At 47.1% G+C, this 25,150-nt stretch overlaps 1 protein-coding gene across 3 annotated transcripts in view; it reads left to right on the forward strand.

Annotated features, from left to right (window-relative positions):
* Positions 1–13,330: 13,330 nt before the first annotated feature.
* The window catches only part of SEMA5B (semaphorin 5B), a 126,688-nt gene continuing 114,868 nt past the window's right edge, over positions 13,331–25,150 (forward strand). For 2 of the 3 annotated variants that reach the window (XM_043873834.1, XM_043873836.1), the window contains exon 1: positions 13,331–13,800. The gene's annotated coding sequence lies outside the window, so the exon portion shown is untranslated. The remainder of the gene's footprint in view (positions 13,801–25,150) is intronic. The other variant, XM_043873833.1, reaches the window with a different exon arrangement.

A 25,150-nucleotide genomic window follows, 5' to 3' on the forward strand; every position in this document is an offset into this window, starting at 1 on the left:
CTAATAACAGAAGTAATTAATGTGGAGCTCCTCCCATGAACCAGCTGCATCACTTATGCTAACTCATTTAATACTTGCATAGACCCTATGCAGTAGGTGATATCATTATCCCCATTTGGTAGACGAGATACAGAATGATGGATTAATTTGCCCAAGGTCACAGAGCTAGTGGATCTGGCCCTGGAGTGTTTTTGCCTGGCTTTCCCCCACATTTCCTGCTCTGTTTGTCCTGCCCTGCATCCTGACCTTTTTCTTCTTATTTCTCTCCTCATCCCTCTTCTCACAGTCTTCATTTTTCCAAGGAGGATTTTGACCTTTCCAGCTGTCATCAACCTGTACAGTTCAGTTCAACACATGTAGAATGAACAATTAGCACAAATCAAACACTGTCTTAGAGAATGAGAGATGAAAGCTCCCCAGCATGACTAGAAGTAGTCATCTAACATGGGAATCACATGTTGTACGTGTGCAGCTCATCATGGTTTCCAAGCACACTCATGACTCTCTCCACAGTTCTTGGTCTTAAAGAGGTTAAATGACTTGTCCAAGTTTATACAATTCAGAAGTGATGGAAGAGAGAGGAAAATATCAGGGTGTTTAGCATACAAACCAACCAGTTTCAGTGAGAGCTCTTTAGATCTTTTCTACTTTTTACAGTTGTCATTGTCATTCCATGTCCAGGGACTATTTGTCATTAGAAATAGCTTTCATCTCCATGTGGGGGTTGTTCCTGAAGCTTAAAGCTCCTGGAAGGATGCTCTGTAGTTAATTGAGGTATTACTATAGCAACAGTGACAAAAAAATCAAAATAGCAGGTACAAATTTCATAAGCACAGACTAGGTTGTGCAAACATGTAACGATGTTTTCTTACAACTCATTTTTGACCCCAAGCTCCTATTCTGCTTGATGCAATGGATGTATTCTAGTCACTTTTGAGTAGGTTCAATAAGATTCAGTGCTTCTTAGCCATCTCTTTAGAATACTTAGTCAATTCAAGATGATCTTCCCATTCTGCTTGGGGATGGTGTTGAGTTCATGGAGGAACATGGGACCCTGCAGATGATCCCCACACCTGGCAATGGAGTTGTGAGGTAGAAGCCGGTGTCTGCAGCTTCTATGGGCCTCATAGTTAGGCTGGCTGGGGTAATATTTAGTTCTCCTTTGAATGGAGACTGTATGGGCCTGGTGCAGGGGTTCCCTGAGTTGTGGTCACTTCCCCATCAGATTCACTTTGGGGACAGTCCGGACCACATCCCTCTGATGCATGTCCCCTCAGCCTATGGATACACCCCTTCCAGTGCAGAGGCTCAGTCTGGCACTCTGTCTCAGCTAATGCGTCCCATTCCTAGGATCTACATGTGCTCTCTTGTGTCATTTCCAAGGTTTAGAAAATATAGGAGGTTTTCTCTCCCTTTGCGTTGAGGCCAGAATGAGATGGAGAAGGAGGAAAGAGAGGAGGAGAAAAGAACACGGTAGTTAACAGTTCAAATATCATTCTATCGCATCTGTACAAATTTCCTCCTTCAAAGCACTATGATTTTTCATTTCCAAGTTCAAATCTACCAACATATCTCTTCAAACCAGGTTTCTACTTAGAATGATAAATGATAAAAGAAACACCAAGCACATCTCCCCTCACCCAGAAACTCTCACAAATATACCTCTTTGTTTTCCCTCACCTGTGACACATTAATCCACTGACAACCATTTCTGCCTTCCTCTCACCCCCACCCCACCCCACCCCACCCCACCCCACCACCTGTCACTGGACCCTGCCCCTGGGACCTGGCGCTCTGCTCCCACAGACAATCGCAGCCTCCACCCACCTTCACTTTTCACTCTGTTTTTTAACGACGTGTGCTCGGCCAGCTGATTGATATTTTTTTCTTTTCTCTTTTTTTTCTTATATGTTTGTTTTCTAACTTTTTTTTTTACCTGCCTCCAATCCACTTTGAAAACAGATGAGGTCTAAAGTAAAACTGTAATAAATAAAATCCTTGCAGCCCTTTTAAGGTTCAGTGAGCAGAACTGCCCACATTATGCCAGATGTGGCTACACCATAATTTTCCTGACTCCAAATTGCTTTCATTTTGAATCAATTTCTTCGTGTGAAGCCTTTGATGTTTTTCCTCCTTCTGAGTCAGTGATCCTAGTTAGGCAAAAGAAAGAAAAGGCAAAATGGAGTTGAGTAATCTATGATATCCCAGCCTCTATGCTGGACACGTTTATCTACATTATCTCATTGCCCGCATCCTAGATCTATAGGGTCCCAACTGGAGCCAGAGCCATGTTTACCCTATGGTTCAGGAAAGCCCATCTGGAAGTTGCAGGGAGGATGAGATGGACAAGGATGCAAGGACTGGTTTGAGGCTTGTGGGGAAAAAAATAATTTTCTAAGTTTGAAGACAGAATCCACTGGAAGAGAGAAATTTGCCCACTGATCATTCAACAAATACTTACCAAGCATCTGCAATGTACCCAATACTGTGCTAGATGCCAAGGATACAATGATGACCAGTCTAAGGGCAATGAACTAGTTTTAGAGAAAAGGGCCAATTCTTTTTAAAAAATATGTATTTATTTTGATGTTCAGGGCTTCGTTACTGAATGCGGGCTTTCTCTACTTGTGGCAAGCAAGGGCTACTCTCTAGCTGTGATGCATGGACTTCTCATTGCAGTGGCTTCTCTTGTTGTGGAGCGCAGGCTCTAAGCACTTGGGCTTCAGTAGTTGTGGCTCGCAGACTTTAGAGCAGGGGCTCAGTAATTGTGGCACAGGGGCTTGGTTGCCTCAAGGCAGGTGGGATCTTCCCTGACCAGGGATTGAACTGGTGTTCCTTGCATTGCAAGGTGAATCCTTAATCACTGAACCACCAGGGAAGCCCAAGAGGGCGAATTCAGAGGGCAACATCAATCACCCCACTTAGACTGTCCTCTGACCCAGACCTCCATTCCAAGGCACGACAGCTGCAGTACAGGGGAAACAAACACCAAAAGTTGCTTTGGTTTCATGTTCAAGAAACAATAGAAAAGAACAGTGGGAGGAAAACCGAGGCCCATGGTTTCTGCACCCTGGGAGACAATGCCTTCTCCACAAACATCAGAACATGTGACTTGCAGACATTGTTGGATGCCAGGACACTCAAACGGGAAATCAGGAGAGACTGGGGATGCTAACCCAAACAACTGAAGCCAGGAGGACGGATAATGCAAGGGCAGCTGACGGGATTTGGGTCAGGACTTAACTGAGATCCACACTGTGGCTTGTAAGGATTAATGGGGAGGAATTTGGGGAAAGCTAAATTCCCGCAGAACTAACAGACGTGGAGCTGGAGAAATACAGCTTGTGACTTCTGCCAAGTCTCTGCTTCTACCCCCAGGCTAATGTGACCTGGTAGGGTTTATGCCAAGTTATTCCACAGCGGCTCCATGGAGTTAAGACTCTTGCTCAAGGCTATTGATATACAAATGATATTTCTCCAAAGTCCTTCCCAGACCCAGTCTCTGGCAAGGTTAGTGGAAAACCTCACGATTCCCATCTCTGCTCTGCTGTTACTTCGTTCCTTAAAGGATATTGCGTGAGTTAATTCATCTCCTTGAGCTCTAGTTGTTCATCTTTTAAAAGAAGGGCCTGGATTAGAAAAGCTAAAACATTCTGTGATTCTTGGACTAATTTTAGCTGCTCAGCCCAGGTTCTGGGTACCCTTGACAATCTAACCCAGCCAAGCCCTCTCACTTCCTAACATGGCCTGTTTTCTCCAGGCAAGCCAGTTGTTTTTACTGTCCCCAAACACAGCACACTCAATATTCATTCCTGACCCTCTGCCAAATCCCTCCCTAGGGGTGCTAAGAAAATTGGAATGCACATGCTGGTCAGACCCGGAGCTCTCAGTCCATTGTTGGAAAGGACAAGCCCACTGCCTTCTCTGAGGCCAGCCTTCAAGGTGGGCATATGTCAGCTCCCCTGAGCATCCATTTATATCTCTGACATTAATTTGTCTAGACTCTCTGTGGATTCATTTATATTTCCCTCATGTACTACATCTTGGCATAATGTGTTTCATAGTTTATTACCTGTTCCTTTTATTTGTTCTAAGTGTTCCTTGCCTCATCTCCCCCTCCAGCCAGTGTTTAGGTTAAATGAGTTCTTGTTCACTTTCTCCTGGTTATTGAGTTCACTGCTTCCCATCGTGTCCTTTTCCAGGCTGGAGAATCCTAACCTTCATGACCTGTCTTCCCTCCACAGTCCTTGATGTTTCTTAGTTCCTTCTTCCTTGTCAGTCAGAACATCCCTTTAGAGGTTCAGGGGCTAGAACTTGTCACAATCGAGGGGAAGCTGTACAGAGTTTAGAGAAATGCAAGGGCGTGGGCTCAGCTATTTTCAGTCTTTCTGCACCCCTAGCTAATGCTTGATAGGAGTTTCCTTGGTCTTTGGAGCAAAGCAGTACTTCAAACTCATGCCCTGGAAGATAAAAATGCCTCCAAAGATACAAGCCCTTTCCTGATTTTTGAGAGAGACATTAGTAACAAAGTTTGGATTTGTTTATTTTTAAACATAGCTGCACATGCCACTGTTAAATCCATCTGTTCCTTTCCTGCCCATTTATGCAAACTCAGTTGATAACAATGATAATTAACATTTAGTGAACTCTTAAAAGGCCCCAGGAACTGTGCTAAACATGCAATATCTTTCTTAATCCTCTCTGCAACTCTGTAAGATTGAGACTATTATTACCCAGTTTTGCAGACAGGAATATTAACAGAGATTAAATCACTTGATCATCACACATCTGCCAGATGGCAGACCCTAGCCTCAAGCTCAGGAAGACTGAGTTTTTCAGCCTTACTATTCTCTGCAGTCAACCCTGGCTGTAGATTAGACCCACCCGGTTGGAGCTTGGAAAAAGCACCAGTTCCCCCAGACCACACCCCAGGGCAGCTCAATCTGACCCTTTGGGGGTTGGGGTCTAGATACAGAGAGCTTTAAACGCTCCCCAGCAAACCTATTGTCCGTCCAGGATTGAGGACCACTGCTCTGGTGCCTCCTACTGTCAAAGCCTGTCAGTTTATTTCGATTGTGAGCAGAATACATTTACTCATCTGCAATGTGGAGGCTTGTCAAGGCACTTTCTTCAGAACATTGCTAAAGATGTTAAATCGGATCAGTCTTGGAGTAGACTCTTTTGTTGTTGTGGTGGTGGTGGTGACATACATGTGATATAACATTTAGCATGTTAACTATTTTTTCAAGTACTTACTTTTTAATATATAAACTGGGTCATTCTACACATTTTTTTCTTTTTTTTAATTTTGGTGAAATAGACATTACATAAAATTTTCCATATTCATGGGTTTTTTAAGTGTACAGTTCAGTGGCATCAAGTACATTTATATTGTTGTGCAGCCATCACCCCCGCCCACTTCCATAACTTTTTCATCATCCCCAGCTGAAACTCTATATGCATTAAATGCTAACTCCCCATTTCCGCATCAGCTTAGTCCCTGGCAACCACCATTCTACTCTCTGTCTCTATTAATTTGACTATCCTAGGCCTTGTACAAGTGGGATCATACAATATTTGCCTTTTTGTCCTGGGTTTATTTCACTTAACATAAAGCCCTCAAGGTCCATACATGTTGTAACATGTGTCAAAATTTCCTTCCCTTTAAAAAAAATTATTGGGATATAGTTGACCTCAAGATTCCTTTAAAAACTAAAAATGGAGCTACCATATGAACCAGCAATCCCACTCCTAGACAAATATCCAGAGAAAGTCATAATCCTTCCTTTTTTAAGGCTAAATAATATTCCAGTGTGTGTCTATACCACATTATGTTTATCTACTCATCACAAAGATTCTTGAGGAGGGGGTTTAACTGTGCACCATCTAGAGATGTCTGTATCTAAACCATTTGTTAATCTTGATTAGAGACATCATTCCCTCCTTTAGCCCCATGGTGACTTAACCTTTTAAAAGAGAACTTTCTTAGAGAATTTTGTCAAAAGCTTCAAAATATTGTAAGTAGGTTATAGTTATTTCTCCCTTGTATCTACTTTTTTACTTCACAAAGAACTCCATTGTGTGCCTCTTCCTCCCCTGTCCACACCTACATCTTCTGTGTGGTCCAGGGAAGTTCACACTTCCTGTAAGAAATCTTTCTGGACCCAGCTCTAGCAGGCTTGCTCTGTCTGTTTCTCTCCAGAATTTCCCTGATGTTTATTGCCTGGAGCAGCCAATCTGGCATTTACCTGATATTTACTTCTTGCTGGTACCTCACATTCCTACAATGATGATCATCCCTTAAGCATTACTCATCGTCTGTGTCCTCTCCAGCCTCAGTGCAGAACTGAGCAAATAACAGAGGTGGGGAAAATTCGTATTTAATTGAAATGAAGGCACCAACTGCCTCCTCCTGGAAATCGGTGCTTCTTAGCTAACATCTGAGATCTGAACTGCCTGCAGCATCACCAGGATGTGTTAAGGACACATCCCAACCCTCTTCCCTTCCCAGACTTGGGGCAGAGCCAGCGCTAAGCCGTACTGATAGGGGCAAAGTTTTTCTCCCTTATTATTTACTTGGCTCACACACCCCTCTTTTCTGGGCACCCATAATCCTACTTCTCTCCATCTCAGTCCCCTATTCTGTACTCCAATTCCTTAGATTCTGACCTAGGGCTTGTCATTATTTCTGTCATGTCTGCCCTCATCAAGGTCTCGGAGGCTGTTGTGATGTTCTCTTACTGGCATCTCTCACTCAAGTCCACCCACTGCCTCCCATCTCACATCAGCCTCCTGCTCCAAACGCCAGATGATTCTCTTTGCCTGGCCTGTGGGGTTAAATCCAACTGCCTTCCATGGCATTTAAGACCTCCCTAATCTGGCCCTGCTCACAGTTCCGTATCATTTCCTACTGCATCTCTCCATATATTCAATTAGTGATAAAGTATTGAATGACTGCCCTCCATGGGCCAGGATTCTGGATGCATTTTATGGTTCCCGCACAGTGGTGTGCTCAGTAGGTAATCTGGAGGGGGTTACCATGTTTCCTTCATTCCTGCTAAGGGGCTGTTAATTTATGGGTGAGCCTAAGGCATTATGCCAACCTATTGTTTCCCTTGGAAGGACTGATTTTGAAGCTGAAACTCCAATACTTTGGCCACCTAATGTGAAGAGCTGACTCATTCGAAAAGACCCTGATGCTGGGAAAGATTGAAGGCAGGAGGAGAAGGAGACAATGGAGGATGAGATGGTTGGATGGCATCACCGACTCAACGGACATGAGTTTGAGTAAACTCCAGGAGCTGGTGAGGGACAGGGAGGCCTGGTGTGCTGCAGTCCATGGGTTGCAAAGAGTCGGACACAACTGAGTGATTGAACTGAACTGATTGTTTCCCTACCATGGATTTCAGGGGCCATGGAACACTAGAAGAGAGACATCTTGGTCAGAGTAAAGGAGTCTTTCTGGACCTCTCAACCACGTTAGCAGTTTTCTATCCCAAATCAGGCAGCAGGGTCTCTTTCCAATGTCTCCTGAGTTCTGTCCAGAGGTCTGGCCCTGCGTGGGTCCTCTAACTGCCAGGCTTGGATCTCTTCTTGGTTACAACCCAAGATTCTCTTCTTGAGATTCAGATTCCCTTCTAGGGACAATAGACAGTGTAGGTATTCTTGGCTACACCCATTTTTTCTGATCCATTCAGGATCACTGTGGCTTTACTACAGTTCTCAGAGAGAATGACAGACACAGATCCCTTATTTCGAATGTCTTCAAGAAGGGCGGCCATGCCTTGTGTTCTTTCCTGGGTCCAAATGTCCAGAAAGTGACCCTTACACCCTTGTCTGGAGTTGAGCACTTGACCTGGCCCTTGATCTAGAACATCTACCAGGAAACCTGGTGTCATCAGGGGGACCAGCCATGCCCCTGTCCTTCCTTCTGATCTTCACACCCCTCCCACACCTCACTTCCTCCTGACTCATCCTCAGCCCCAGTCTGACAGTGTTTGTCAAAACATCAGGAAAGAGGAAGGTGAAGAGGTGCTCTTGACTGCCTGAGGAATGAGATGTGATCACCCCTGGGTGTCAATCCAAGGGCAAACTACAAAGTCAGCCTGCCTTCTCTCACACATCCCTGACTTAGGAGATGCGAAAGTGGTGTATGTGTTCATGAGTGTATGAGTGTGTGTGTGTGTACGTGCGTGCGTGCATGCACACACTTATCTTCACTTTGCCTGAGACAATGTGTGAAGCCCTGGAAAGGGATTTATGTTCTCAGGAAATGAGAAGAAAAATTAGAACTGTAATACAAGAAACAAAAATAACACCAGAATGAATGTACATGAAGGGTCGGTGACCATTCAGAGGCTGAGGTTTTCAGAGCTCACTCTTCACTCTGCTCTGACTTGGAGAGCTGCTGTGTGGGTCAACGGGCACATGTGGTGAACTCAGTAGAAAACAACTGGTATATGTTTTACTCTAGTATGTATGTTCTATTAACAAGTTTTTAAGTGCAAATACAGATGTTAACTGATCATCAATTGGATAGAACATTCTGATATGGAAAAATCTAAGTTCAAATCTCATCTCTGAAAACAGAAAAGCTACCACACTACACCTCAGTTTCCTTATCTGTAAAATGGGGATAATAATAATGATTCACTCTTAGATATCGTACACTTGTTTTTACCAAGTTCCATTCTGTGGGCTAAGAGTATAGCAATGAACAAAAGTAGGCAATGTCTCCACTTTCATGGAATTTATATCTGGTCAGGGCAGACAGACAATAAATATGGACAATGTCAGACAATGATTCATGGGTTTGTAATTTTTGAAAGGATGGTAATGGATCTCTAATGAACTGATATTTGAACAGACTCTAAAGGAAGAGAGGGAATGACCATGTAGACATTTGACAGAAGAGCTTTCCAAGAGGAGAGAACAGTAAGTGCAAAGGCCTAGAGGGGACTCCAGAAACAGTGGAGAGGCTGGGGAGGCTGAGCAGACGCGAAGGACAGGAGAGTGATAGGTGATGACGTCAGAAAGGGCCTCATGGCTTGGTGAGGATGTGGCTTTTCCCCTAGGGAGCTGGAGAGCCATGGAAGGTTTTGAGCAGAGGAGGGGAAAGATCTCACTGAGGATGACTTCTGTGTGGAGAACAGACTGTAGGCACAAAGTTGTAAATAGGCAGGGCAGACATCCAGGTGAGAAAAGACAGCAGTTTGAATTGGGGCACTAGAAAAGGAGGCAGTGAACAGAAGTCAGATTCTGAAAATATTTTAATGGGACTTATTGATGGGTTATAGGTGGAGTGTGAGATGACCTCAGGATTTGGGGCTTGAGGAATTCAGAGACTGGAGTTTTAATTTACCAGGTTGGAGGGGTCTCAGGGAGAAGCTGGTTTGGGGAAAGATAATCAGAAGTTAAGTGTTGGACATGTTAAGTCTGAGATGCCTTTAAGATGTTCACCTGGAGGAGGGCAGCAGGCAATTGGTTCTCTGCATCAGGTTTTAGGAGAAAGGTCAGAGCTGCCGACGGAAATTTAGACGTCATCAGCAGAGAGATGGTTGGACAAGGGCTGGACAAGACCATCCCGAAGAAGCAGTGTGGCTATTTCCTTTGCAGGGTGTGAAGGCCAAAGGATGTCACATGAAAAAGACTTTTGTAAGCTGTTAAGTGCTGAACACATGGAAAAGACTCAGAGCACCAACATGTAAAGGACACAACTTGAAGAAGTATCTGCAGGGAGAGTCAGAATCACAGAATGTTGTACCAGGAGGACCTTAGGAAACAGGTGATCAATCCCTCTCGCGTTAGCCTTGAGGAGCTCAGGTCAGAGAGGTTAAAAGGCTTGTGCAAGGACCCCCGGCTCAGCAGTGGCCAGCCACTGGTTTCAGCACTGGGAATCTTATGGGTGCAGTGTTCTTTCCACCAACAATGCACCTGTTCACACTTACTGCTTAGGTTCTCTCTGAATTTGTTAACCAGGGCCGAGTAATTCTTTCAAAACAGAAATCTAATTTTATCTCTGTGCGCTTTCATACATGCTATTTCCTCTGCCTGGAATGATCTGCCTCCTCCCGCTTCTCTGTCTGGCAAATTCCTGTCCTGTCTCCATTCCCAGATAGCAGGGCCCTATGCTGGGAAGACCTCCTTAGCCCCACCAACTAGAGCTGCTGGCTGGCCCTTCACATGCCCCCAGTGCTCTGGTCCTGCATTTGCTGTGATCATGGCTCTGGTTTTCTCCTCTTCCTATGACCTCTCCACTGAGCATTGAGAGTGGCAGTTAAAATGTCTGGGGAGGAAGGAAGGAAGGAAGGAAGAATGGTCTCTTCTCTCCCATCAGCTCAGGACAATGGCAAAGCTGTCATTTAGTGACACTTCAGTTACTCTGACCTAAGTGTGCTTTTGGTTCATGAACTGACAATGACTTCTGGGTTGGGTGGGAATTTTCTTTTTTCTTTTCCATCCCCAAGCACAACGAGCGGGTGATTCTGGGGCCAGAAAACTACTCGGACATTATAAGTGATTGGTGCCTTATTTTTTTTCAATTCTCTCTCCTATTGTTATACGAGTGGCTATGGCTGGTTGCCTTTTGCCAGAAGGCCAGATTTGTGTTTGTGTCTGGGCTATGAACAGGTGGGTATATACACACACACACCTACACACACTTCTGGGAGAGGCTGCACTCTGTTTTTCAGAAGTAGCTAGCTCTAAAAAATGCCTTCAGGTGAGCTCCCAGCTTTGTCACCCTTGAACATGAGAATTTGGACTTCTTAACCTCCTGGTACATTAGTTAAAGGAAAGTTTGGAATTTCTAGATCAAGAGTGAATTCTAAGAACTCCTTCTCATTCTCTATGTTCACTGCTCTTTAGCATGTTTGTTTTGGATAATTCTATGTTAATTACTTTATTTACATTCTGCTTAACTGCTCCTAATAGAAGTAATTATTGTGCAGGTTATTGCAAAGGTTTAAGCAAAGTGATAGACGGTGGCAGTGACACTGTGATGGTGGGGTCAACAACCCAGGTTTTGTTCCTAGTAAATGATTCAGAGATTCTAACCTGGCTGGGTTTGCCAAGCACTGCGGATGCCTGAAGCAGGTGATAAGCCAGGCTAGTAAAATAACTGTCCCTTCCTAAAGTGTGGACTTCTGAAGCTCTCTTGTATTGAGAGCTCTTAAGTAATCACTGTTCATCAATAGAAAACTGTAGAATCCAATTAGGCTTAATTAGCCCAGCACCCCAAGCATCTCTGCTCCTTTGTCTGTGTCTCCTTGTGTATTTCCCTTTCTTGGTTCCTGCTTCCCTTGAAAATGAAGGGTTCCCAGGCTATGTCCCCCACCGGGGTCTCCTCTCTTCTCTTCCTGCACTGAGTCCTCTCTCACACTCATTCATAATGTGGAGAGGGGGAGCCAGGAAGAACCATGAAGCGATAGTGGAAAGGGAAGAAGGAAAAAACAATCATAACATAGTGGAAAAGAGAGGGAGGGTGAGAGAATATGGTGAAGGATGGACAAGATTTTTATTGCCTTGCAGGAGAGAGCTGCTGCCGACCATGGCTCAGAAGGCACTTTGTCTATTCTCCCAACCAGACAAATGGGAAACTCTCCTACCCATATCTTTTCCCTGCTATATAGAGAATATTTTCATACTTTTATATTAGTGAAAAGGTGTCTATATTTCACACACATTTATATTTTTGCAATAACAAAGCAGTCCCCACAGTTCTGTAGGAAATGGAAATGGGGTGTGTGGGAGGGACAACACTCACAGTAGTGGAAGGAGGATCAAGAGACCTGCCCCCACCCCCAGCCTGCAACTTTGGGACAAATGCTTTCCCTCTAGTTCTCATTGCCCAGTCTGTAAAATGATGGGTTTGGATTCGATGCCCTGTGTTAACCTCTTCTGACTTGATTTCTACCTCTAATTAAATGGATGGGGTGTGAGACTAGTATGCATGACATGCCCACTGCCTTCCTTGTTCCCTCATCTGCATCTCTCTCCTCTTGTCCAACGTCTTACCTTGCAAGTTCTTCTCCATTCAGCACATTATGAATTTCAGCATTCCTGTTGCCCTAGAAAGGCATTATTTCTGAGATTGTGCAGTGCCCCTTTTCGTAGCATCTCATAAACTCCCTTCCAGGATTCTTTCTTTTTTTTCTTTCCCATCATCCTGGCCAAACTGCTTCTCTCCTTGGTTCAGAGGGGTGTGTGTGTGAGAGAGAGAGAATGCCTCTCTGGTTACTGTCTCCATTCCTCTGCTGTACCTGGGATTTCCTTTATCCAGAATTTTGTTAAGTAAAATGATTCACTCTAATTCTTCAATTTCTGGCATACTCTAGAAAGTCATTTAATGTTTTCCTTCTTCCAGTTTAGCCATTTTGATTTCACAGTTCTCTTTGGCTAGCCCTTAAAATCACACTTTCCCTGGTTTAATTTTTCAGGGTCTTTGTCTTTATCCTTCATTCTTGCATTTTCTTTTCTTAGGTCACCTTAAAAAAAATTTTTTTTCCAAATACCTTTCTTTGTTCAGCAGAGGGCTCTCTTCCCATCCCTCTTGCAGTCGGGCAGACAGGATCTGAAGCTTGCTCCCAGTCTTTCCCTCCGGTTTTCTAGCCATCAGAAACACTAAGATACTTACACTTGTAAACAGTTCAGCCTTGTTCGGTGTGGTCGCATTCAACCTTCCCTCCTCAGCTGAGAGCCCCTTACCGCCTTCCCGGCTCGTTAATTTCTTGGATGCCCTCCCAATGTTCCTGATGTTATGGGACTCATTATAGCCTCTACTCAACCCGCTCAGGAGGGGTAGGTTTCACCAAGCCTAGTATTACAGCTGAAGAAACTGAGGCTTAGAGAGGTTCTCTCCAGGTCGTGCAGCTCGTAAAGTTAACCCTTCTAAGCCAATTCTAGTTCTCCAGTCCAGCCCAGCAGCCTCGCCTCATGCCCTTCGACTGCATTTTTAATATCAGATTTCCCCTGTTGTATACGAGATCCTTTCCCCCCTCTAGACCACAGGCAGAAAGATCGTCTCCAGCTGATAGGGCTGCGGAATTGGGGAGCCGAGGGGAACAGAGAATTTCTCAAGGTTCCAGCGGTTGGGTGGGCACAGTTCCGGTGCGCTGACGCCCCGGCACAAAGCCGCTTTCGAGACGGGGCTTACCGAGGACGGTTAGGCAGGATGTGGGAAAAGGGATCAAGTGCTCCAGGGACCTGTGTCTCGCCGCTCGAACGCCGACCACGGAGCGGGACTTCTATCTATCCTCCGGGTAAGCACACTTGGCAGACTCAGGGCGGGAGCCAGGCCGATCCCAGGGACGCGGAGGTGCAGGGCGCCCCCTCGCGCTCCTCGCGCGCCACGGGGCTGGCGGGTGGCGCGCCCGCCGCGGCAGGTCCTCTCCAGCCCCCTCCTCCTTTTCTCTAGCGCTCCCCTCCCTCTCCCCCCTCGCTCCCAACTCCTCCCTCATCGCCTCTCCCTCCCTCCTTCGGCCCCCTCGGTCTCCTCCTCTCTGCTCTCAGCCGCGCGCCGGGTCGGGAGCTAGTTGGAGCGCGGGGGCTGCCGCCCGAGCCCAGCTCGGCGGAGCCGGGCGGGTCGGCGGCGCGTCGGACCGCTGCAGGCGGACCCGAGCGTGGCCGGCGCGGACCCGGGTGGCAGCTGCACTGGAGGGCCGAGTGAGGGTCGAGGGCCATTCCTGCGCGGCCGCCCCATTCCCAGACGGGCCGCGAGTCCTCCCGGTTCCCCTCTGCCGCTCCCCGCCTCCGGGAACCGGGAGCCGCTTGGAACCCGGCACCTGCGCCAACAACCCGGAGGTGAGTCCCTGGAGTCCCGAACGCTTTGCCTACGCGGGCTGGGGCTGCAAGTTGCAAACTTCAGCAACTCGGGTGGGTAGAAGGGTAGGGGCCCAGCGGCGCTGGCAAGTTGGAACCAGGTTGCGGAGACTGCGGGCGGGAGGGGAGGGAGCCCCCGGGCTTCCGCGCTGCCCGCTGCCACCTCGGCGGGGACGCCCACCGTGCTGCGGCGCTCCTGCGGTCCGCCGGCTCCGGCTCCGGGGCACTGGCCCGGCCGCGATCTCTGCGTCTAGACTGCACACCGGGATGGGGATCCGGTACTGGGCCTGAAGGAGGGGACGGACGAACGAAAGGCTGGGAGAGAACGGGGCTGAGGCGCCGAGATGGAAGCTGCGAGAGGGCGGACGAGTAAACCCGGTGGAGGCAGAGTGCGGACAGCTAGGCGCGTGGGAGCGCGTGGCCTGCCCGGAGTGTGAAATCTCGCGCTCGGGGACGTCCCCCCTCTGCCGCCGCCTGCGGGGGTCCCCACTGGATTCTTCCCAGACTCCCTGCCATGGAGGGCCCTGCGGAGCCCAGACTCTGCCCCGCCAGGCCCCAGACGCAGCCGTCCTGGAGCCCCCCGCCTAGGCTTTCAGAAAGGGGTTCGGCGGCGGGAACGCGAGACGCGAACGGCGATTTCCTGATTTATTTTTCTCATGGTAATTTGTCTTTGTGGTTGCGCTGCCCATTCACTTTCAGCTCACGTCGTGCCGGAGATCCAGCGAGGAGGGAGGGAGCGGGGGGCGCTCGGGCACAGGGAAAGATGCAGACAGGAGAGGGGATGGGGACCCGAGCCGGGCGGGAGCCGAGAGGGAAGTGGGCGTAGGACCGGCCGAGGATGACGGCGAAGCTGAGGACGCCCGGACGAGCGGAGCCGCAGGCGGGCGGCTGAGAGAGGACAGAGCCGGCTTCTTCGCCTGCCTCAAACTTTAAACAACCAGGAGGAGCCACCTGAAGCGCCCTTGTTACCTCCTAGCCCTCTGTCGGTGCCCAGTGCTCGGGTTAGTCCGTCTGCCCAGCCGCGCCGTGCCGGGCTGCAGTGGGCCCCGAGTTTGGATGGGGAGGGGTGATGACCCGACTCTGCCCCGACTCCTGCGACCCCCTCCAGGCTTTCCGCGGTGGGGATATGAGATCAGCCGGAGCGGGGAAGAACTGCCGACCCTCGGGATGCGCTCTTCCTCGGGCCCATGACTGAGCCCACGGAACTGGGATTGGGAGGGTGGAAGCTTGCCTATGTCTAGACCCCACCACGATGCTACCTTCTCTGGCCAATTCAATCTCCTTGCGCCTTTCTCAGGCATCCCCACTTCCCCTCCCATCCCCACCACTTTGGCAGCGGCTTCTCTCTCCTGGCCCTTCTGGCCCGCCTCTTTGTCCTCTCCACCTCCACTTTCCCTCATCTTCAAGCCTGTTCTCTTCCATTTCTTCTCTTCTTTTACCGCAACCTCTTTCCCACCCTCGCCCCGTCCCGCCGCCCTAGTTCCTCTTGACATTCAAAAGTGGCCTCTTGCCTTTTCTGAACCAGAATTGATGACCTTGAAGAAGGGGAAGAGGGGAGCTTGAGCCTGAGAACTGGACCTCACAGCTAGGAAAACAGGGAGAGACAGATTAAGAAGTAGCTTGCAAAACCCCGCTGGTACCCTGCCCCAAATCTAGATTTCCAACCTGAAGAGGAAGGGGGATAAAATGTTAGAGAGAGAGGAAGCCTGCCATTCCATCACCCATAGTGCTAGAGGACTACAGATCTAGAAATTACGATTCTAAGTGATCTCATCTCTGTGTGTACATGTTATCCTATTTCCCCATACTTTGGGAATTGATTGGAATGTCCCACAGCCTAGTCCTACCTGTCACCTGCTGGGCCCCCAGTTCACCCTCACTCTCAGGGCCCTCTAGGATTCTACTGTGAGATGATGAGTTCTTTGAAGTCTAATTCACTACTTTCACTGAGGATTGAGGTGGTAGGATGGACACAGAAGGCAAAGGACAAGATCCCTGATTTAGAAGTGCATACTCCCTTGTTAAATAGCCTTAAAGGACCCAGGGCTGAGCTCCAATGCCCCACCACCCACACCCCCAGCAGCCAGATGTTCCCCCATGGTCCTCAAGTGTTGACTTTGTTATTGTGTAGATACAAGGTAAATGAGACCAACAGTGACAGAGAAGTCACATGGTCACTATTTATCAAGCACCTGTTATGTGCCAGATACTAGACACTATGGATACAACAGTAGATAATGTCTCTGATCTCTGGAATGGAGGTGACTCACCATAACTCGGAGAACCTAATTACTAGCATTGCCTGATTGCTGTGATAGAATTTACTGTGGGTGTTTTCCTGTGTGTTTAAGTAACCTGAGAGCTAATATGGAGTTGTCCAAAGGACTTGGGGTCTGGGGTTTGAGGAGGATGCTGAGAGGGCTGGGATTCCACCACCTTAAGCTCTTCACTCCGCACCAGGTCCCGTCTCCATGCTTCAGATTCCTCACTCAACAAGGGGAACGAACACCTCCGTCAACACCTAACTTGTGGTGTGTGCAAAGGCAAAGCCAGGTACCTGAAGATCTGCGGATGAGAGCTACTGAGAGGACATATGGGTTGTTTATTCATCAGAGTTTGAACCCGTCTTGGGATCATCCTTTCGCCTTATCCAGTCACCTTGATCACTAGCCCGTCTTCATCATCCAGTGACTGTGTGTGTTTGTGTTGTGTTGGAAATAGTTACCGCTAACGAATGAGTTTTCTTCACATTCAGATCTTTGCATTTGAGTTTTAGACATCACTAAGTTGGTCTTAAATTTATTACAAAGTTTAACTAACGTGTCTTAAATGTATGACTAGAGGCCAAAGCAAGTGTTTTGGCTAATGGAGTTTCATTGGATTGACTGAACTGAGCCCTTTTTTTAGAGCTTGTATAAGCAACACCTGGATTTCACTGGCATACTGCTGTACTTTCGATGAACCTCCCTCTCTCTGACTTCTGGTTTGATGACATCTGCTTTAGCTGAGGAGATGGCTCTTTGTTGGGTAATCTTTGTTGGGAAAGGGATCTTTGTGTGCCATTCTCTGCCTCAGATGGAGGAATCTCCTCCAGGACTTTTTTTTTTCGGAAAAAAGAAAAAATTCCCTATAACAGGTTTGAATGCTAGCAAGTACCAGCTGGGAGCAGAGTTCTGAAAGCGAATAGGGTGCCAAACATTCTGTGGCTCTGCCATGTCCGTTTTCTTCCCTTTGCTCTAGTGCTTTTCTTTAGTGAGCATGAGAGATGAAGACCAAACCTTGCAGAATGCACTCTTGAATCCTGACATTAGTCCGGGTCTCACCCACAAGCCATGACTACACTTGGTACCTCCAGAGTGGGAAAAGAAAAAAAAAAAAAGGCTTCCTTTCCAATTTGCAACTGGACACAGTGGGTAAAGCAGGACAGGTGAGCTGGGAGGGATGGTGACCAGGGACAGGAGAGTTTGACCTTGAGCACACTTCCCAACAGTTGGGCATCGCATCCTCCTCCATTCTAACGTGGAACAGGAAAACAAGGATTCTTTTGGGCTTTCCCTGAGCTTTAAAGGCAATGCTGTGTGCCAAGTCCCACCATGACACTGCCCTCATTGATCTGTTTAATAAGGATGACTTAATCAGACTTGCACCTGGAACTCTTTTGAATTTGAAGCCTTGTCGATTTTATCAGAATATCTTTGCATGTGAATGAAGAATGTCTCTGGCCTCTTCTGTGATAGGAAAGACTGTGATAAGAGGATGGCTGGTGACCATCTGTTCCGCCATCCCCTGAGGATCAAATTAGAGGAGATAGGTTTAAATTCCCAAAGGAGAATGCTTAGAAATGAGAGAGGGTTGGAAGTGAGGGAGACTTCCCCATCTTGAAGGGAGATTACAGTCACTTCTTGATTTTCCAGGAGTGGTTCATTTCCTTTTTTTGTGTGTGGGCTATATGTGGGGAATGTTTAGTCTCAGGCTAGTTTTTAGTTACATCCAGGTAACCCACCTGACTGCCTGGATCTTCAGAAAGTGCACTGTCCTTTTTAGCCAAACATCATTTGGAAGGCAAATCTATATAGTAGGTATATGAGGGACTGATGTTGAAGCTGAAACTCCAATACTTTGGTCACCTGATACGGAGAGCTGACTCATTTGAAAAGACCCTGATGCTGGGAAAGATTGAGGGCAGGAGAAGAAGGGGACGACAGAGGATGAGATGGTTGGATGGCATCACCGACACAATGGACAGGGGTTTGAGTGGACTCTGGGAGTTGGTGATGGACAGGGAGGCCTGGCGTACTGCAGTTCATGGGGTCGCAAAGAATCGGACACGACTGAGCGACTGAACTGAACTGAATATGCTCACATACATTCACATATAAACATAGATGCAATGCATTGCAAAGCTATGTTAACAATTTGATCATCCAGTAAAGAGTTACCCTTGGCTGTTTCTCTGCCAGAATTGATATGAGGCTGCCTCTAGGGAGGCAACTTCAGGGAAATGGTTAGTGGGGTAGCAATTTAGATCCATCCCCACTGGTCCACCTGAGCCAAAACACCCTCCATACTGCCCTCGTCATTGTCCTGAAGCCCCCTACCCAGGAGCTCTAAAAGAGTACAGGAGTACAAAAGAGCTACAGGTGGCTCTTAATTATTCAGGGATGGGTGGACCCAGTGTGCAAAGCACCTGACCCAGGACTCTTCTTTCTCACCTGACCCAGGTGCCTTGAGCAACTCTATACCTGCAGTGAGAAGCTGGGGAGATCTTATCATTTAATACAAACTTGTTTCTAGCAGCCTCTTCCCTCTGCTCCTCTTCCCTCAAGGTGCTTGGGGGAAACTAGCAGCCCCGTCCCCCACAAAGAGGCTCATCCACCCAAAGCAGACTGCATTTAAGGTTCACACATTGCTCTGTTGGCCAGGGTGTATTTCTTGCCAAAAGTAGAAGAGAAGAGGAAAATACCACTAGCTCCGACTTCTGCAGAGTCAAATCCCTGTAGATTTCCCAGGATCTAGTTTTCTTCCCTCTTCCTTTTGTAGAGCCACTTGAGTTTATGGAGTCAGCTAGAACCTGGGCCCCATCAAGAGTCTGAGTGAAGGGCAGTGTCCTTGTGGTGAAAGCTCCCAAACAGGCTAGCTCAAAGGAACACGTCTGTGAATGTCCCCCAAGGCCGAGGGTCATTTTCCTGCATAGACCAGGTGCCTTGGGGCCATCTGCTCCCTTCTAGCATCTCTCTAGCTTCCAGAGTGAGTCTTCACATGCTGGGCTCAGTCTGGAGAGCAGGCTCAAGTGACCTTTGTATACAGTAGCTTGGTCTCACTCAACACTAATTCCTGTTAGAATCACCTGGGAATGCTTTTGAAAAAATATACATGACCAACCCCCTAATTAAGTCAGAATCCTCAAGGTTGGAGGCTGGGCATTGATTTTTTCTTTTTTTTTAAAGCTCCAAAACCGTGGTTGAGAGCCACTGACCTAAATCATTCCTAGGCTCTCTCTGGCCTCACGCCAAAGGCATGCCAATTCTCTTTGCCCTCAGTCCTTCACAACAGTCAGGTACCAGCTAGAGCTCCTGGCATTTGGATCATAGCTACTGTTTGTGTTCCTGTTCTGAATTTAATGACTTTCTATTATAAGCTTATTGTGGGAGCTCCCTTCTAGTATAACTTCTTTGTGATTTTTTTCTTAAAAAGCTTTTATAAAAGTAATGCATATTCATTCATCATCTTGGGGCATTTCCTTCTAGATATGTGTGTAACAAAATTGTGATTGTACTGTCTGTGTTGCTTTGTAGCAAGCCCTTTTCATTTAATCACATATTGTGATGATTTCCCTGTCTTAAGTATTCTTCTCAAATGGGCTTTTTAATAGCTACTGGGTATTCCATCTTATGGATGTGCCATAATTTATTTAACAAATCCCATGTGGGTTAGACATCTAGGTTGTAAACCATTTTTTACTGTTATAAATAATGCTGCAGTGAACATCCTTGTCTATAAATCTTTGTGCCTATTGATGATTATTTCCTCAGAGCAGATTTCTAGAAGTAGAATATTTATGCTTCTTTTTAGCATGGCCCATTTAGACAACTTTTGACTGACTTCCTAGAGCAATAAAAATGTTTCATATTCAGAGCTAGAAAAACAAACTATTTTTATGAACCTTTCTGAGGCATCAGGGTGGCCGATCCGATCTGAGCTGAAGGCCAGAACCCTTGACCCAGCCTTGTGCCTGGCTCCACCTCCAGGTCAGTTCCACAAATTGCCACCTCACTTGTTCAGGTGAGCTTCAAGGCTCTCCTGCCACTAACCTAGTGCTCCCCAACAGCTTTGACACCAGAGATTGGTTTTGTGGGAGACAATTTTTCCATGGACCGGGGGGAGGGCGTGTTATTTCAAGATGATTCAAGCGCATTACATTTATTGTGCACTTTATTTCTATTATTATTAGATCAGCTCCACCCTAGATTATCAGGCATTAGATCTCAGAGTTTGGGGATCCCTGCCCTAACTCCCAGAGTCTTTAGTTTCTTCTAAACCTTCTTAGCCTTTTCCTCTTCACACCTCCGTCCCCGGAACTAACAGCACCCAGCACTGCTTTCAAGCTATTGTTCCATAATAACGGCTATTATTTACTGAGCTGTTATTATGTACCAGACAGTCTGCTAAACTTTATATAAGCTTTATCTCTATTAATCCTCACATGCCTTTCATGCACATATTATTTCTGCCTCCACTTCCCATTGAGGAAACAAAAACCTTGAGAGAGAAAACAGTTTGCCCAAGGTCACACAGCTAGTAAGTAGTAGAACTAGGATTTAAACCTAGACTGTCTGACTTCAGAGCCTATGCTCTTAACCACTGCATACACTGTTTTCCATTCTTGGCTTATGGTGGCCACAAGTTGTTCACAAATGCTCCATCAGCACCTTGTGACTTTCTCCAGAATAAGAAGGGCAGTGCTCACATACAAATTGCAGAAGAGTGGGGATGCTATTCGTCATGTATCCCTTTTCTTTTTGACTTCCTTGATTCTGTCCTCAATCCTCTCTCCAGGTACCCACACCAGAAAACATTTCTTGTGTCCTCACCAACCAGTTGCCAAGATCCTAGCATGTCTTACAGCTGAGCAGGTCCAAGTTATAATATATCCCTATTATAGCTTCCCCACCCAGTCAGAAGAATCTGGATGCTATTTCACAGTATGGCTTATAAAGCTGTCAAGGAGGCAGGCATGCTATAGTAATGATGGCAGGAGAGAAGCCTGACTTCTGTTGGATGTCAAATACAGCTTAAAGTGGAGGATTGGATACATTTTTGCATTCTTGCCTCAATGACAATAACATTGTCATTGCCCAGAAGGTAGAGAAATAGCAGCCAAAACTGTCCTGATTTGATTCTGACCATGACCAAGAATTAGCTGGTGATGTGGCAGTGTGTAGACGATAGATGCCACATCAGCCTGGCATTAATGATGGCAAGAAAAGAAATGCCATGCCCACAGACCCTCCCTAGTCTGTAAGAAATTTGAAATGGGGAAGTATGATTGTATGATTAGGGATTCCAAAAGGAATGATGGTTTGTGGCAGGTGAGGTTTTGAAAAATGAAGCTTCACGTTTTTGTTTTTTTTTTTTTTTAGTTTTTTTTTTTTTTTGAAGCTTCACGTTTTTATCCATGACTCGGGTGAAACTGGAGTAAGCGAGCTTTTCAGATTTGTTGATGACAAGTCTGTGATGGGCAGCTCCTATAAAAGACAGAATAAATATTCAAAATGATCTCAACAGCCTGGAATGCTGGGTTTAAACCAACAGGAGGAAATTTAACAGGGGCAGATGGAAAGTTGCATTTAGATTGCAGAAATTAATTATTCAAGTTCATGATGGGGGTGGGGGGTGGGGGGAGACTTGATTTGGCTGCACAGCCTGAGAAAAACATCTGAGGGGTTTAATTGGACACAGGCTTCATAGCAGCCGACAGGGTGATGGGGTTGCTCAAAACAATACTATCTTGAATGGCATTAAGAGACAGGCAAGGTCCAAATTGGTTTCTTCCTGGTCATTATGTCCTCATGTCTGCATGTAGATTTTAGAGAGGACCCTGACCAACTCAAGCATGATCAATTGGGGGACATTCTGTGTCAGGAGGGTTTGGGAAACCCAGTTATGAAAGGCTTAGTGAAGGGAGGGGGAAAATCCTGGGTGTCATGGTGGCTGACTGCAGAAGAAACAGGACTTCTTGTAGAACAGAACACAGTTAATCTGCCTGGAAGAACCAGAAGGCTCCAGAGTGGAAAGTCCAGGAAGCTGGATTCTTCACAGTCTGCGTCTTCCCAACCAGATGGGTTCCAGTGAATCGGCACCAGCTGGCAGTCCTGCTGCCCGGGACGCTGTTGGGGAACTCTTGGCCCAGAGACACATGATTGAACTGGCAGCATACCTCTATCTCTCTGTGGCTTTGAGGCTGGAGCATACCCACCTTCTCAAAGCAAAGTCCCTGCCAGCAGCATCAGTTTCACCTGGAACCTGTTAGAAGCGCAACAGTTCTGGAGCTGACCTACTAATCCAACAACTCCCTGGCAGGGCATGGAAGCCTGTGCTTTAGCACAGGTCATTGTGATTCGTGCTGGAGTTTGGGACACTGCTTTTGACCACCCTGGGCTGTTCTTTCTATTGCTGGATGTTTGTGGCACTAACCCACAGAACTCAGCTGGGGAAGCAAGTGTAGAACCTTGGAAGGAGCATGGGTGTGGGGATGAGACAGACTATGTTTCAAACCTAGCTTGACTGATTTTGCATTGTAGGCTTCCCTCCCTGAGCCTCCTTTTTGTGATGTAGAATGAGGGAGGACCCTGATGCTGAGGGCAGGAGAAGGGGACGACAGAGGATGAGATGGTTGAATGGCATCACCGATTCAATGGACGTGAGTTTGAGCAAACTCTGGGAGATGGTGAAGGACAGGGAAGCCCGGCATGCTATAGTTCATGGGGTCGCAAAAACTTGGACACGACTGAGCAACTGAACAACAACAAAAAGTTTAAAAAAGAATGAAAGGATGTGGCAAAGTTCATGTAGATCTTGACCTTGTCATTAGTGCCAGGTCATCCTTGGAAGAGTCTTATCAGCATCAGAGTTGCCTTTTCTACAGAAGCCTGTCTTCCCGGTGCTCACCTTGAGCCCCTCAAAGAGAAGCCTGCATGTGGGCTCCTTTGTATCCCCTCACAGTGCCCACCAGCATGGCTGTCCCTCAGTGAGGGGTCAGTTCACTCTTTGACCACCAGTTCCCTCCCTCCTGGACAATGGAGAGCCAAGGCCACTTTCCTCCCCACTCCTATCCAAGACCCCTATCCCTGTGAGCACGTGTGGGTGCCTCCTTCCAGTGAACCTGGGTCTTGCCAACCCCGACCTTCTGAGGTCTGTGAGTTTAGACTCTCTGCCCTCAACATGCACCGTTATCTGCTAAAACCACCAATGAAAGGTCTTGGGGCCCAAACATCTCACAGTAGTCCCTGACTTTAGGTAGGTAAGAAGACTGAGTTGCTGGTGTCAGCCAGGCAGCGAACATGTGTGGGCCCTTCTTAGAGCTGGAGGTTTCTGGGGTCATCTCTCCCAGTCCCTTTCCAGTGACCAGCTGGTGGAGTTTTCAGTTCATCAAAGGCAGAGCTCATCTCCCCACAGGATGGCCTATTTGAATTTTGGCCAACAAGTCTGATAGAAAGTTCCTCTGTTTCTCTAAAAGTTTTGTCTCTCCCCATGGGCTCCATCTCTTCCCCATGTGGCTGTTCCAGGCAAAACCAGTTACTTCAATGGCACAGCCTTTCCGACATTGGAGACCACTTCCCTTCTACCTCTCCCCATTCCCATTAGTCCTGCTCTGACTTGTCTTTTCATCTCTGGGCATAGGACTCAGAACATCCTCTGACTTGCCATAAACTGAGATCACCAGAACCGAGTCTGGTCCTGTGGGTGAGGCCCGGGCAGCACACCCCATCCAGATACCACCCTATCACCCCATTCATTAATGTGGTGTCAAGTCTGCCCTGGATGTTTTTAGAGGTTGTATAGCCTTGCTGACATTTGCTAAACTTATAACCAGTCAATACCTCCAGGTTTCTTTACCGTAATCTGCAACTCAGCCCCATCTCCATATTTTTGTCTTTCTGCTTGCATTCATTGGTTGGGGCTGCCATAGCAATAACAAAACTGGGTGGCTTAAGCAATGGAAGTGAATTGTTTCCTAGTCCTAGAGGCTGGAAGTCTGAGATCAAGGCGTCGGCAGTGTTGACCCCTTCTGAGGGCAGGCTCTGTTCATGCCTCTCTCCTAGCTTCTGGTTTCCTGGGAGTCTTTGGTATTCTTTGGTTTTTAGAAGCATGTTTCTAATCTCTACGCTCATCTTCATATAACCTTCTCCCTGTGTGCCTGTCTTGAAATTTCCCCCCTTTTCTAAGCTGACCAGTCATACTGATTTAGGAGCCCACTCTACTCCAGTATGACCTCATCTTAATTACATATGCAACGGTCATTATTTTCAAATAAGATCACATGAGGTACTGGGGGGTTAAAGCTTAAACATATGAGGTTTTCTGGGAGGGGGTGTGCTAGGCACAGGTCAGCCCATGGCAGTGCTGTGGCTTTTTTAGTCTTAGGTTTGGGACTCTACATTTTCTCCTAATTTCTATTGTCTGAGTTCAGCCCACCTCTCTAGCTGATTAGCATATTTTAGAGTCTGACCCTGAGTGTATCTGGTGTTGCTCTCAGCTTCAAAAGCTTCCTGTATTTTGACCCCAGGAATTATAAGATGTGGATTGATGTGGGACAGGTCAAAGCTCTCCAGCACTCACCTGGACCCCTCCCTCCTAGCGGCCTTGAACCATGTGGTGAGTGCCCTTGAGTACCTATGATTGTGCAACTGGCTACACGTCCCACTAGTTCCGCCACCTTTTGCTTGCTTGCAACAGTTTCACCAAGAGCATGTCATGTGTTTTCAAGATCAGCTACAGGGGTAAAGCTTGTTTCCCTCACTTACCAGCCTGGTGGCCCTGTCAGTGAAGGAGCTGAGCTCTGCCCGACAGGACTTCCTTACTGAACACGTGCTGTCTGCCTGCAGTCTCAGCTGCTTTCTCCAAGTGCCCACCACCCTGCCTGTATTGTCTCTTCAGGAATTTTCTCTGGCAGCACCTCGACTTTTCCTCTCTATGGTTTTGCAAAAGCCAGCTCAGACCCCTTTCTGGAAGTGAGCCTGTCTCATGCCTGCCAGGATCCTGTCAGGATTCCCACAAGATCCACAGCTGCTCTGGGCTTCATTTGCATGTTCCCGGGGATATGTGGCTGGAC

This window comes from Cervus elaphus, chromosome 19, assembly GCF_910594005.1.
Source record: "Cervus elaphus chromosome 19, mCerEla1.1, whole genome shotgun sequence".
Classification (NCBI taxonomy): domain Eukaryota; kingdom Metazoa; phylum Chordata; class Mammalia; order Artiodactyla; family Cervidae; genus Cervus; species Cervus elaphus.